At 37.0% G+C, this 12014-nt stretch overlaps 1 protein-coding gene across 1 annotated transcript in view; it reads left to right on the top strand.

Annotated features, from left to right (window-relative positions):
• LOC118735356 (dual oxidase maturation factor 1) overlaps nt 1-12014 on the top strand; it is an 88710-nt gene that overhangs the window by 31532 nt on the left and 45164 nt on the right. The window contains exon 2 of the mRNA XM_036465065.1: nt 5392-5632. The gene's annotated coding sequence lies outside the window, so the exon portion shown is untranslated. The remainder of the gene's footprint in view (nt 1-5391; nt 5633-12014) is intronic.

The raw sequence follows: 12014 nt of genomic DNA, 5'->3' as shown, positions 1-12014 counted from the left end.
ACACAGAACCATTGAGATATGGAAGTAAAGCTTATCGATCGATTTTGTGTGACCAAATTACCGCCTCTATCACATATTTTCATGATATTTTTAGTTGCTTGACATAAACTTACCATATACCCACTAATGCAATTGCGCGAAGTGTCAATTCTAATGTACAATTCCATTTGCACACACGATATAATTAAAATAGCAACATTTTTCGATATAGGAACTTCACCTTGTGTAGAATAATTGTTACTTAATCCCAACGGTTTTACCCTCTTTTCCCCGTCCAACAGAAACGACGGGCGCAGTCAGCATGACGTACTTCCACCAACCTCCAAATATAGCCTCTCAACTCGGCCATAACTTTCTGATTGTTTTCATCGAAGAGAAAATCTGGGCTGATTACACCTTTTTTATAGATGACAAGCTGAGGAGAGAGCGGAGAAGACATTAGTGGCCCTTTACTGCTGTACGAGAGATGACTACACCAGTCAGATACAAGTCGGTACATTAAGCTTTCCTCATTGGAAATAGTGGGGCATTTAAGCTCACTGCTGCTAAGCATACTACCCATGGATGTTATGGGGAAGCAAAATTAAGTTGGCGCAGCTATCGGACTGCCGGCATTATTCAGCTGCAAAGTGAATTACTGTGGCCATATCTCAATTCTGGATGGGCTTGGCCAGCCAGAAGTAACTCGATTATGTTCTATACTGATAGGTCCAAGCTGGATGACGGAGTAGACGGGGGAGTATGCGCTGGGCAATTCAGGCTGGCGGCGTTAGGACTCTTCATTCTTTTCTCAGACCAAAACTTATAGCCACTACAGTAGACCTACACGGGAAATCGCAAGAGATTCTATTGTTAAGAACGAGCGACATATCGTTAGCTATAAAGCAGAACCATAAAGGTTTACCCACAATGCAATTTCTAGAAACTTCTTGGATAAAGACACAGAAATTGTGAAGGCGGCAACAAATTTCAGGAACAGGGTTTTTAAATGATCTAAACACAGCGATAAAGTTGAGCACACGGCAAGTGCTCAGATTTGTTCACATCACAGACTGACTCCAAGAATAGTAGTGGTTTCAAGATCTTCAACCTAGCACTACTTCCAGTCGGTATTCACTGCCATGCTTAGCAGCGTCCTTTGACATCGTAGGTTACACAGCTGCAGCAAATCCTGCGATCAGACTTAGCGGAAGTGGGTGCTGAACTGCCTCTTGATTTTGACAGTCTAGTAAATATACGCAGTTATTACGAATCAATGCTGAGCTAGACCGGCACCAGCAAGTTCCTTCACTATTTATATCCTCCTAGAAATAAGTTAAAGGGAATCAGAAGTTGAAAGGAGGCACCGATGAGCTTCGAAAGTTGATGTAATGGTTGGTGAAGGGGTCTTTTGCAGATAGCTCTCCATTGACCTAAAATGTAGGCTGCTAGATCGTTGTAGCAATTTCCACCCACAAGTATTTAGCTGACATTTAGTAAGCAGTTGCGCGTCCGTGGCAGGAAAGGTAAACATCTACTCTGATAGTAAAGCGGTAATTAAAGCTTTCTTCAATGTTGGTAGATTAATTGTTGGATGCGGTCTTTTCTCCTCTCGTGAGGACAAATTGTATTCCTGGCTAAAGTACCATGCGTATGTCTTATGACCCGACGAAGCACCTTACCATTTGACCATAAATTATCCACACCAGAGGTTTCGTTTGTATTAGCTGACCAGTTTCCGAATCCGAAAATGAAGATATCTGATACGGAGCTCCCTAAAATGATAATGGACTTAGGACCTAAACGGAATAAAGCATGCTGCTGTTGGTGTGGCGAAAACTGCGATGGTGCCACTGGTGCCACTGGTGACACTCGTGAACCGGCAAGTTTTCGAGTGTTCAAATTCAGATTTCTAATTTGGATATCCCAGGGATCGACATGGCGTAGGTGTTAACACTCGTTCACCAGTACAACAGACGCAAAATTTATATAGATAGGTGAGGGAATGGCAGCAAAGGAACACTCAGAAGCGAAGTCAAAAGCTTTATCAATCGACATAATTATAAAATCGATAGAATTTGTGATCATCATACTTGCGCTAACTATTTTTATCTCAGGTGAGCTGCTATTAGTGAGATCGTTCTCGGGCATGGTGCATAATGTCTAATCGTATATCTAGCCTGGAAAACCTTTTTGCTACGTTCACTTCGTAGGCTTAAGTAACTTTTTCCTATCATTAAGCGACTAACTGAGATTTGAGATATGTCACTGAACCTGTGTCAATCATGTAAATAAACTTTAACTAGCAACCAGTAATATGGTAAAATAGGTAGGCGGTGAAAAGCGGTCCTATGGTGGAACATTGAACTTACGAAACTTCGAGAAAGGTTTAGGGGACTGCTGACTAGGGCTTTAAAAACCCGAAAAGAGGAGGACTGGTCTGAATATAATAATGTGCAGAAGGAATATAAGAGCCAAATTACCATGTCAAAACTAAGCTATTATAGAGACTTCTACAATTATATCGACAACATGAAAGAGTCTGTTAGGCAGGGTAAGGTGCTTCACCAGGACCTGACGGTTAGGCTGGATTCTCTCAGAAAATCCGATGGAACTTATACCACGTCTCTGCTAGACACATGCAAAACTCTACTGGAAACTAATTTTACGGGTAGCAGGTTAATTCATTACGCCGCACAGTGTAAGATTTGACCCATCAGCTGCTTTTAATTCTGTAATTCGAAAACAATTGAAGATAGATTAATGAAATTTTGCACAAGGTACGTTATAAGATAGGCGAAGCTTTTTACATAAAATTGATAATTTATAGTTACTGTCACGCCACCCTATTATATAACTGCAATTTTTAAAAAAGCAAAACTACGAAGGCTAAAATGCCCAAAATTTATATTTAGAATTTCCCTATAACAAGGAATTATATACTGACAGAAATGGACTTAAAAATAAATATATTTTTTTTTAATTATGGGCGTGGAAAATATCGATAAAATAGTCAAGTTGGGTCAACAAAATTCCGTTATAAGTTCAATATTTCTTGCTCTATTTACAAAAATGGGATACTATTGCAAATGTAATGAATCAGGCTTTCTCTATTCAAAGCAAAAATACAAGAATTTGTCTCGGTCGAGATAACATGCAAATGAATTACTCGAAGAAAATGAAATTCCCAGTAGAAAACCTGCACTTTCCAGCAGCTAAAATTGTGTTGTTTAAAGTCTAAGAGGAGTGGCAAATAAACTGAGATACAAACTTTATCGAATAGTGGCGGATAACGAGTTTTCGGGTCTAATAAAAATAATAATTTGCTAAAAATAAGTCTAAGTCAACATCGTTTTACTTTAACATGAAATACTCAGTCCTAGTTTACTAAATTCCCAAAAATGTATATTCATTAAAAAGATCATACCTAAAAAATAAGACCAAAATGATATTTTGGCAATTGTTGCATAAATCACATAACACCGACAAATTAAACATTGAGATTCAGTTTTAAATATACAAGTTTAAATATTATTGCGCTCAGTAATTTTCCAAATCAAACCCCGTCCCGCCATACACTTTGATTTAAATTTTTTAGTTGTTATTGTTTCGTCTTTATCAGGCATTTCTTGACGTTGTTTTGAAATTTGGAGACATAAAATAATGTAATTAATCTTTTCTATGGAAATAATACACTGTGCGCCGGCAGAGATAGCGCGACGGGAACAGCTACCAGACAAAACTGGTACATAGCATCGCGCGTGGTGACTGACTCTTTTGACGACTTTATGTCGGGCTCGGATGGTGTGTATCCGACAATTCTAAGGTCTGGGAGAGACAGGTTTATAGGGGCTGTTATAAGAAATTTTAGGGTCTGTCTGGCGTTTGGTCACGTTCCTACTCTTTGGAGAAAAGTCAGGATACTCTTCATTCCCAAACCAGGAAAGGATGCATAACATGAATATCAAAGCGGAAAGTCCTGTGAATCCGGTCCACATAACCATGTAACAAGGTGATGGACACTACCTTTGGCTCTATGCGCTCTGCGGCCAGAAATTGGATTCAGTTCATGTTATCTAAAAGATTTCTGACTGTGGGGACGAAGCTAGCCTTTGTACAAGGGCAGAGTTCGAGACGGGATGCCCTCAGGGCGGGGTGCTCTCACCTCTCTTGTGGTGTTTGGTATAGGACTCCCTACTAACGGAACTACAAGATCTCGTTCAATCTCAGCTTTCGCGGATTATGTTTGTGTACTGTTATCAGGTAAATCTTTAGGGAGATGTGTGTTGAGACACAGAATAAGATTGATGAATGGTTCCCTGGAGCTGTCAATCCCAGCAATACAACACTGGCCTTGTTTATGCGGAAAAGAAAATTAGAAAGTCTCAACCCTCCAGTGCATAGAGGCATAAACCTAAGTCTTTCCGTAGATGTGAAATATCTAGGAGTGACTCTAGATGCGAAGATGACAGCTGAAGGTAAATCGAGCGCTGAAAGTTTTCGGTGAAAACGGACGGTAGCTTCAGATGCTGAATTCCTTAAGTGCAATGACAACGGTCTTTCAATCGGAAGTCTTTGCAATACTGAAAGTGAAACACTGGATAATTTGTGAAAGGTGGCGCGGACATAAAATCAGGACCCGAAGTGACAGCCAAGCTGCTTAAAATGCCTTGGAAACCGCTCGCACCTCTTCAATGATAGTCCAGGAATGTAAGTTGAGGCTGAATTCCGTTATAAGGTGGAACGAGCTTGAACTGGTGTGGGTGTTAGGACACTACGGTGTTCAAAGCAACGAACTGGCGAATGTGATATAAAGCTTTGAGAGCATTGATCCTAAGAAAATACGATTTTCAATAACTGATTATATATCGACCCTAGACACGAATAAAGGCGCGAGCTCAAAAGTTGACCGCCAAAAAAGGCGCAAAAAAAAACTTCAGTGAAGTTCAGCGAAGAAAGACTTCTTAACATAGTTGACAGCGAAGAAAGACTTCTTAACATAGTTGACGGCGAAGAAAGACGCGTTAAAATATTTGACGGCGAAGAAGGACGGGTAAACTTGTTTTCGCCGTCGACTATGTTTGCGGGTGTAACAGTATGTAAATTCCCCAACGAGTTTTTGTTGAATGATGCTGAAGTGAAGTAGTCCTTGGCCAGGTATAAATCTATGTTTACGCGCCTTTCTTCGCCTCAACTAGGTTACGCGTCTTTCTTCGCCGAAGTTTATCTTAAGCGCCTTATTTCGTACAATTTTTTTACACGTATTTTTTCGCCGTCAAAACACTAGCGCGCCTTTATAAAAACCTCTGGATTATAGCTGCTTGCGCTGTGTAGAAAATAGTTTAATATTATCGATTATTATGTAGAAAGGATTTAAATATTTCATAAAAACCTTTCTCTTTTAATTTACAGAAACACCTAAAAATCTGTGATTATGTTGCAGAAGCTGGTAGCAAGACCAAGCTACATATTTGCTTAAATCCAGCATAGACTAATTTGAAAATATTTCAAGCCATAACTTATTTTCGTCATTCAGAAAGTAAATTGAAATCAACGTCGGATTAGCTGCGAGAATAATACAACCAAACACAAAGACGAGCAGCATTTGTTCACCAACTAGATTATAATTGAATGCAGAATCTCGACAAGTTTGGTAAGTATACTCACTATCTGCGAGTTTTTTTCGAACTAAAAAAATTCTGCGCAAACATTTTTGACCGAACAGAATAAGCACATTTTGGAAAAAGTAGTATCCAAATATTGGCTTACCTGGCTTTTTGCAATGGTAAATGCGTTTGGATTGTTTCTGTGCAAAAACGAATTTTTCGTTATAAAACAAAATACACAAAATTTTGTTTTTCAAAGCCCTAACAAAATTTATCTTACACAGTGTTCTTTCACTTTTTGATGATTTCCGACCAAATAGAATCATATAACCTGCTGTTGGTTGCAGAAGTTAACGTAGCTTTAAAGCATCCGTATTTGACACGTATTTTCCCACAAATAAAATTTTAGCTACACATCGCCAATTGAATATTTACGCATTCTGGAACTGTTTTCACAAAAGAAATGACGAAGCAAAAATATTTAATTTTAAAATTTTCTATTCTCAAATAACCGCAAATGTTTTGTGCGCAGGCGAAAACCCACGTCGCTTGCAAATATTTATTTTTAGCTACACTGACTTTGGTTTTGTTCTTTTCTCTAATTCTAAATTCGCTAGCTTAAATAGTCAATATTTCTTTGACTTTGTGCCGCCTTTCGCTTCAATCAAACTAAATTATAAACAGCTTATGAATTTTATAAAAAAAAATATATATTTTTTTTTGTTAATCAGCTTTAAATAAAAGTGCCAATTCAAGCTTATGCATGTGGATCTGTAAAATAAATGCCAGAAGCATGAATGTGCAAATTTATCAGTTTTGAGTTAATGGGTTGACTTGATTAACCTATGTTATACCGAAACTCAGAATACCATACGTACACGGAAAGCATATAACTTACAATTTCAATTGCATAGATTTAGAGTTAAGTCTAAACAATTTTTTATAGAGTCTTTCCCCAGCTAATTTTATTAAAAATAGGTAAGTTTTGGTTACAATATAATCAGGAAGAACAAGCCCTTTCGTTTCCAGGAATACTTAGAATTAAGATAAAAGCGATAAAATGTAATAACAGTAACAATGTGTGTATTTGTTGTTATCACTAGGAAAGAGCATTAAACAGGGAAAGTCATTTATATAGATTAGATAGTAAGAGATAGGAAATACAAAACAAATAATAAAAAAAAAAATTTACGTTAAATTTAAATAGATTTACAATTTAAACATAACGTCTTTTAAAGTACAAAACCGCGTATCGTCATTCTGCAAAACCGCGTAACTTACATTAGCTGCGCAAAATTGGTTTTGCTCACACAAGCTCTTGGCTCAATCCGTATCTATTCGTCCTGAAATATACTAACCAGAAATGCGACTACTTTATATAAAAGAGAACCATTTTCAAATATGAGTGTTTTTACTCTCTAGAAAATAATTTATGCAACCTCACATATGCGGTTTTGCATTATCTTGATACGCGGTTTTGTACTTTAAACTACGATAAGAAATATCGTAAAGCAAGTAATGTATCTAATTAAAAACATTAATTAATTAAAAAACATCTATTAAAAAAAAAATTAAATTTATACAAAAGTAAAATAAATAGTCAAAACTTTTCAATATGTGGGTGTCGTATAGTTATGATAAGCAATATTGAAAGGATTTTAAGTATGCTGTTCTGTAACCCATTTAATTGTGGTATTTACGTTAAAGTGCAAGGACTTACGTTTTTCCATACGCAGTTTGATCGACGATTTAGTTATATGCAGAAATTCAGCGACACCTTCCAGCTACTTCAAACTGGCACTTTAATGTACTAAAATTGAATGGGCTACTCAAAATCTTTTTTAAATATCTGATTAAATCATCAATATTTTTACGAAGTTTGAAACTTAGATTTATTCGGCTTTTGTTATTATAAAATAAAAATTAAAATTAAATAATAAAAAATAGTCAAAACTTCTCAATATTTGTGTGTCTTATAGTTATGATAACCACTATATAATGAAAACTGTGACACTTATTCCTCACAGTCGAAATCTAAATCCCATCCAAGCCTCGTTAAACTAATATTATTCGCTTCAAGTTCTACTAACTTCATCGCTTCAGTAAAGAAAGATCTCCGAATTGTGACCACTGGCAACAAGCGTGAGCAAATAATCAGAGGATCTCATGAAACTAACTATCTTTCAAAAACGAGCTCTAAATTGTCAGCGTGACTCGTTTTCCTACTATAGATCTCGCAAAATTTTTTAAATCCTTGTTGGAATTAAATCCGCTTTTTATTCATTGAGCAACCTTAAAATAATAATCAAACTTAACCAGAAGTATATGTTTCTGTGTTTAATTAAAATCGGAGTGAAATTTTTAAAACCAATTTATTTAAAAATGCGCAAAGTGCATTTCGTTTTTAACTCGGATTCTTAAGAAAGAAGGAACATACTTTATTGCAGCATTGTCAAATTTAAAAGCGCTTTGCGCATTATAAAAAATGTTTTTGAAAATTACACTTGCAAAAAATAGAGGTTAATTTAGTTTTTTTTAAACATAATTTTTTAACACATAATTCCAAAAAATACGCCAAAAGAATAAATACTCTTAATGGAAAAGACAAAATTACGAAATATAATTCCGCTTTCTTACAGTAACAATTTAAATTGGACATTTGAATTTCTCAGTTTTGAAAAAGAAAATAATGTTCAAACTTGTCAAGTTTGGACACGCATACACATCTCCCAGCCGAAAAATGATAGAAAGCTGAAAACTTACCCCCAAATATAGAATTTAATGGGGAATTAAACTGAATTTTTCCAAAAAAATCTTCTATTAAAAGTTGAGTTTTGAGTACGGTTTGCCACAGTGTGCGACGATATGTAAAAATGAAAAATTAGAAAAAGTTTAATTCTTATGAAATTATTCATAAAAATTAAAATAGATTTAGTGAACTTTATAAAGTGATACTTTCATGAAAAGTTTTTTATTTATAAAGCATTTAAAGTCTTGATTATTTTTTACGAATTTGGGTGTCAATACGTAGGGTCGGGATAATTGCTTTACATGGGGCTCAAAAGTGTTGGTGGGAAATCTTGTTTCTCAAAGAAGAGAAGTTACCTATATACGGATGCAATTTATGCGTCTGACGATGGGAAAATACTGCACTTAGTGGGAGAAAAGGTAATGAAGCTTGGATGGGGTACGGTATGATTGTTAAGCAAATATTTTGAACTCACCTGTCTTGAAGAATAATTCATTGTAAAAGACTTTACCAAACTTCAAGATGGCACTAAGAATTTTTCAATTGGGATGGGTTGATCCTGGAAGCCTGTGGCGAACGTCTTGTTAATTATTAAGTCACTGACGCCAAATCACCTCGGCAAGTTATACGATTGAGAAGCACGGCCAAATGACAAATTTTTATTATGAAAATGTGTCTTTATTCGTGTAATCGTTTGGTGGCCGGTTTGGGAAATGCGTAAAAACACCGGCTTTTGGTTGTACTAAAATACTTTCAGAGACCCTGTGGTAATCTGTCGAGCGATGAAAACCGCACCCATCACATATGGTGTTCTTTTAAACCCCCTGAGCATATCCTTATAAATAAATAAAAGGCATTGAACTTTCTAAACGACCAATGAAATTCAGTCGCAATAATAATAATAATTTGGCGCTTACTCCCAGGTCCTACAGAGTGGTAGTACGCAACGGTGTACTGCAGCAAGCTACTTACATTTCAATCTACTTAAAAGCTTACGTGTATTTACTAGGCTTGGTTCGAAACAAATAAGTAAATGCTTAGCTACTACCGTATTCATTTGCGTTCAAGCTATGAATTGAATTGGCTTGTTTGAAACAAAGTGTGAATCATACTTGCGCTTGTATATTTTTCAAGTAGCTTGAAAACGTAACCCATCAGCTACAGCGTCCGTTTTGTGCATATAACTGAACTACTGAGTCACATTTTTTTAGATGTAGATGGATCAGTACTAAGAATCAGCTCTCCAACTCCGCTTAGTGCTGTGTTATTTAGCACTTTACCTCGACGACGCGATTTAAATGACAAGGGAATCAATTCAGTTCATAGTGACTAGGTGATATAATTTTTGCTCTAAAAAAATCGAGCTAAAAAGTTGCATTAATTTTTGGCAACCATTGGTTTTGGGACACCAAATGAACACAAATGTGGGCTGTCAAATTCATTACTAAATTCTACACCAATTGGATGGCGAAAGTCAGACCCAAACTGGATCTAAAGAGAAGATTGATTCCATCGATACCGAACATTAATTATCTTAAAAGGCTGGGTTTTACGTTCGATAACCTCCTATTCTCCTTGGCACTTATAGGGCATCGCGGAGCGGTTGCAAGGAGGCCGTCGTCTCGAGTCTCCAACGGCGAAATTAGACGACTGCATAATATAAGACAAACGCTAGCCTATCTCTCCCAAAGCCAGGGTAGGTTCGGATTGCATATACCTGTCTAGCATACCCAGCTCTATTTACTCTATCTGTCTCACAAAAGAGCCGCCATGGAAAAAAACCAAGACAGATCGATTATTTAAAGCAATGAACGTAATTGAACGATCAAATATCGAACGATTTGTTTACCCGCCCTTTGTATGAAGAACTGAAGTAACTTCCTAAAGGAGGAAGGCAATTGGCGAAGCTGTTTGATCTCGATTCAAACTGACAAGCGGCTGTAGTGCCAAATAAGGAAAATATAGGGAAGATGAAGAACCAAAGAAATAAGAAGAATAGAGAGAACAAGAAGAAAAAGAAAAACAAGAAGAAAAGAAGAAGAAGAAGAAGAAGAAGAAAAAAAAAAGAAGAAGGAGGGGAAGAAGAACAAGTAACACAATAAGGAGTTAGACTAGATGGTTGTTGATGCAGCTCTGCAAATTATCCTGGACCATTTTCGCCTTCCGGATTAGGGACATCCGTTTGGAGGGAAATCGGTATTTCCTTTGTCAGCATAGTTTCCGTCAGAGCGCCTTTTTTTGGCACGCCTATCAGTCTCCTCCTTGCCCGTGACACCGTTGTGCCCTGGAACCCAGTACAGATCTGTGCCCGTAGCATATCTTAAGCTGTCCTCTATTTCGGCAGACTTCTTGAGGACGTGCAATGGGATAGTAGCAACTTTATCGCAGCCTGATTCTCAATGTACGCTAAGAAGCTCCTCAGTAGCTCCGCCGCCTTCTTAATGGCTAATACTTCAGGCTGGAAAATCCTGAAATGTTACGGCAGCTTTAGGATTTATTGGCCCTTCTGGGATAGCCCTTTCACTTTCTATTCTATTAGCTAATGTTCTCTTCTCCATGGAATAGTATCGGCCTGACTATCGGCGTGAAGATCCAGTGAAAAAGAGAAGGCTATGGGCCCAAAGACTATTTTCTGTCGAGTATTATACCGAGGCACTTCATGCTTTGCTTCACCTGGAAGGTCACACCGTCCAGCTTAGGCTTACACCAGTTCGGAATCTTGTATTTCCAGGTGAGGAGTACTAGATCTGTCTCTTTTCTGCATTAATGCTAAGGCCAACTTTAGTTGCACAAAGGTCTATCTTTCGTAGTGCTTGACTCATAAGTGAGCTGAGTGTGGTCAGAAACATTGTGCTTATTATGACAAAAATATCAACCGCATTCCATTTTTTTAGTGTACTGTTGACCACCAGCAACCATAGTACCGGTGATAATACGGCAACTTGCGGCGTGCCTCAGTTAACCGGTTTGGTGGACTCATGCCTATCCCACTACGCCGAAACACTTCTGCAGCTCAATATACTGCTTATAGGCCAGTACGCAGCTCTCAAGAAAACGGTAAAAAAATTGTCATTATTTCGTGTGTGTGTCCAAAGAATTTTTACATCTGACACCTCACCAGCCTGTTGCCTGACTCTTTCCTCAAGAAATAATGGAACGGGCATATATTTCTGTTGCAAGCATGGGTTGCCTTGTGCACTTTTTTCGCAAAAAAACTTTAGAAAATCGTAGCAAATTTCTTTAGAACTACGTACTGTTTAAAGAAAATTTTACACAAGGATATTCCATTGCCATTTCTTGTACGTTATTTTATATGGACTTTTTGCTTTTCTTGAGAGCTGCATACTGGCCTTATCCAGTTCAAAATTGTGAACCACATAGACGTTAGTAGACTAAAAATGTTTGTAAAATATGCCACATTCAAGTAAATTCGGAATCGTTAAAGTTATTCAATTAAATTTTCAAAGCTGAAATAGACGTACAGTGACGAACAGAAGTATTGGCACAGTGAATTTTTCGCAGTATATGTAAAAATTTTTATTCTTTTTATTTTCATTAATTTTTTATAAAAATATGGTTCATATTCCACCAATAAACATAAAAAGCAAACCTCTAAACTTTGTGCAAAACTCAGGAAAACTCAACAAATTTGCATACCAATAACTTTCTATTCAGATTTT

Source organism: Rhagoletis pomonella, unplaced genomic scaffold (assembly GCF_013731165.1).
Source record: "Rhagoletis pomonella isolate Grant_MI unplaced genomic scaffold, Rhpom_1.0 Rhpom_scaffold_00003, whole genome shotgun sequence".
NCBI classification, from domain to species: Eukaryota; Metazoa; Arthropoda; class Insecta; order Diptera; family Tephritidae; genus Rhagoletis; species Rhagoletis pomonella.
This window is presented reverse-complemented; position numbering and strand designations above follow the sequence as displayed.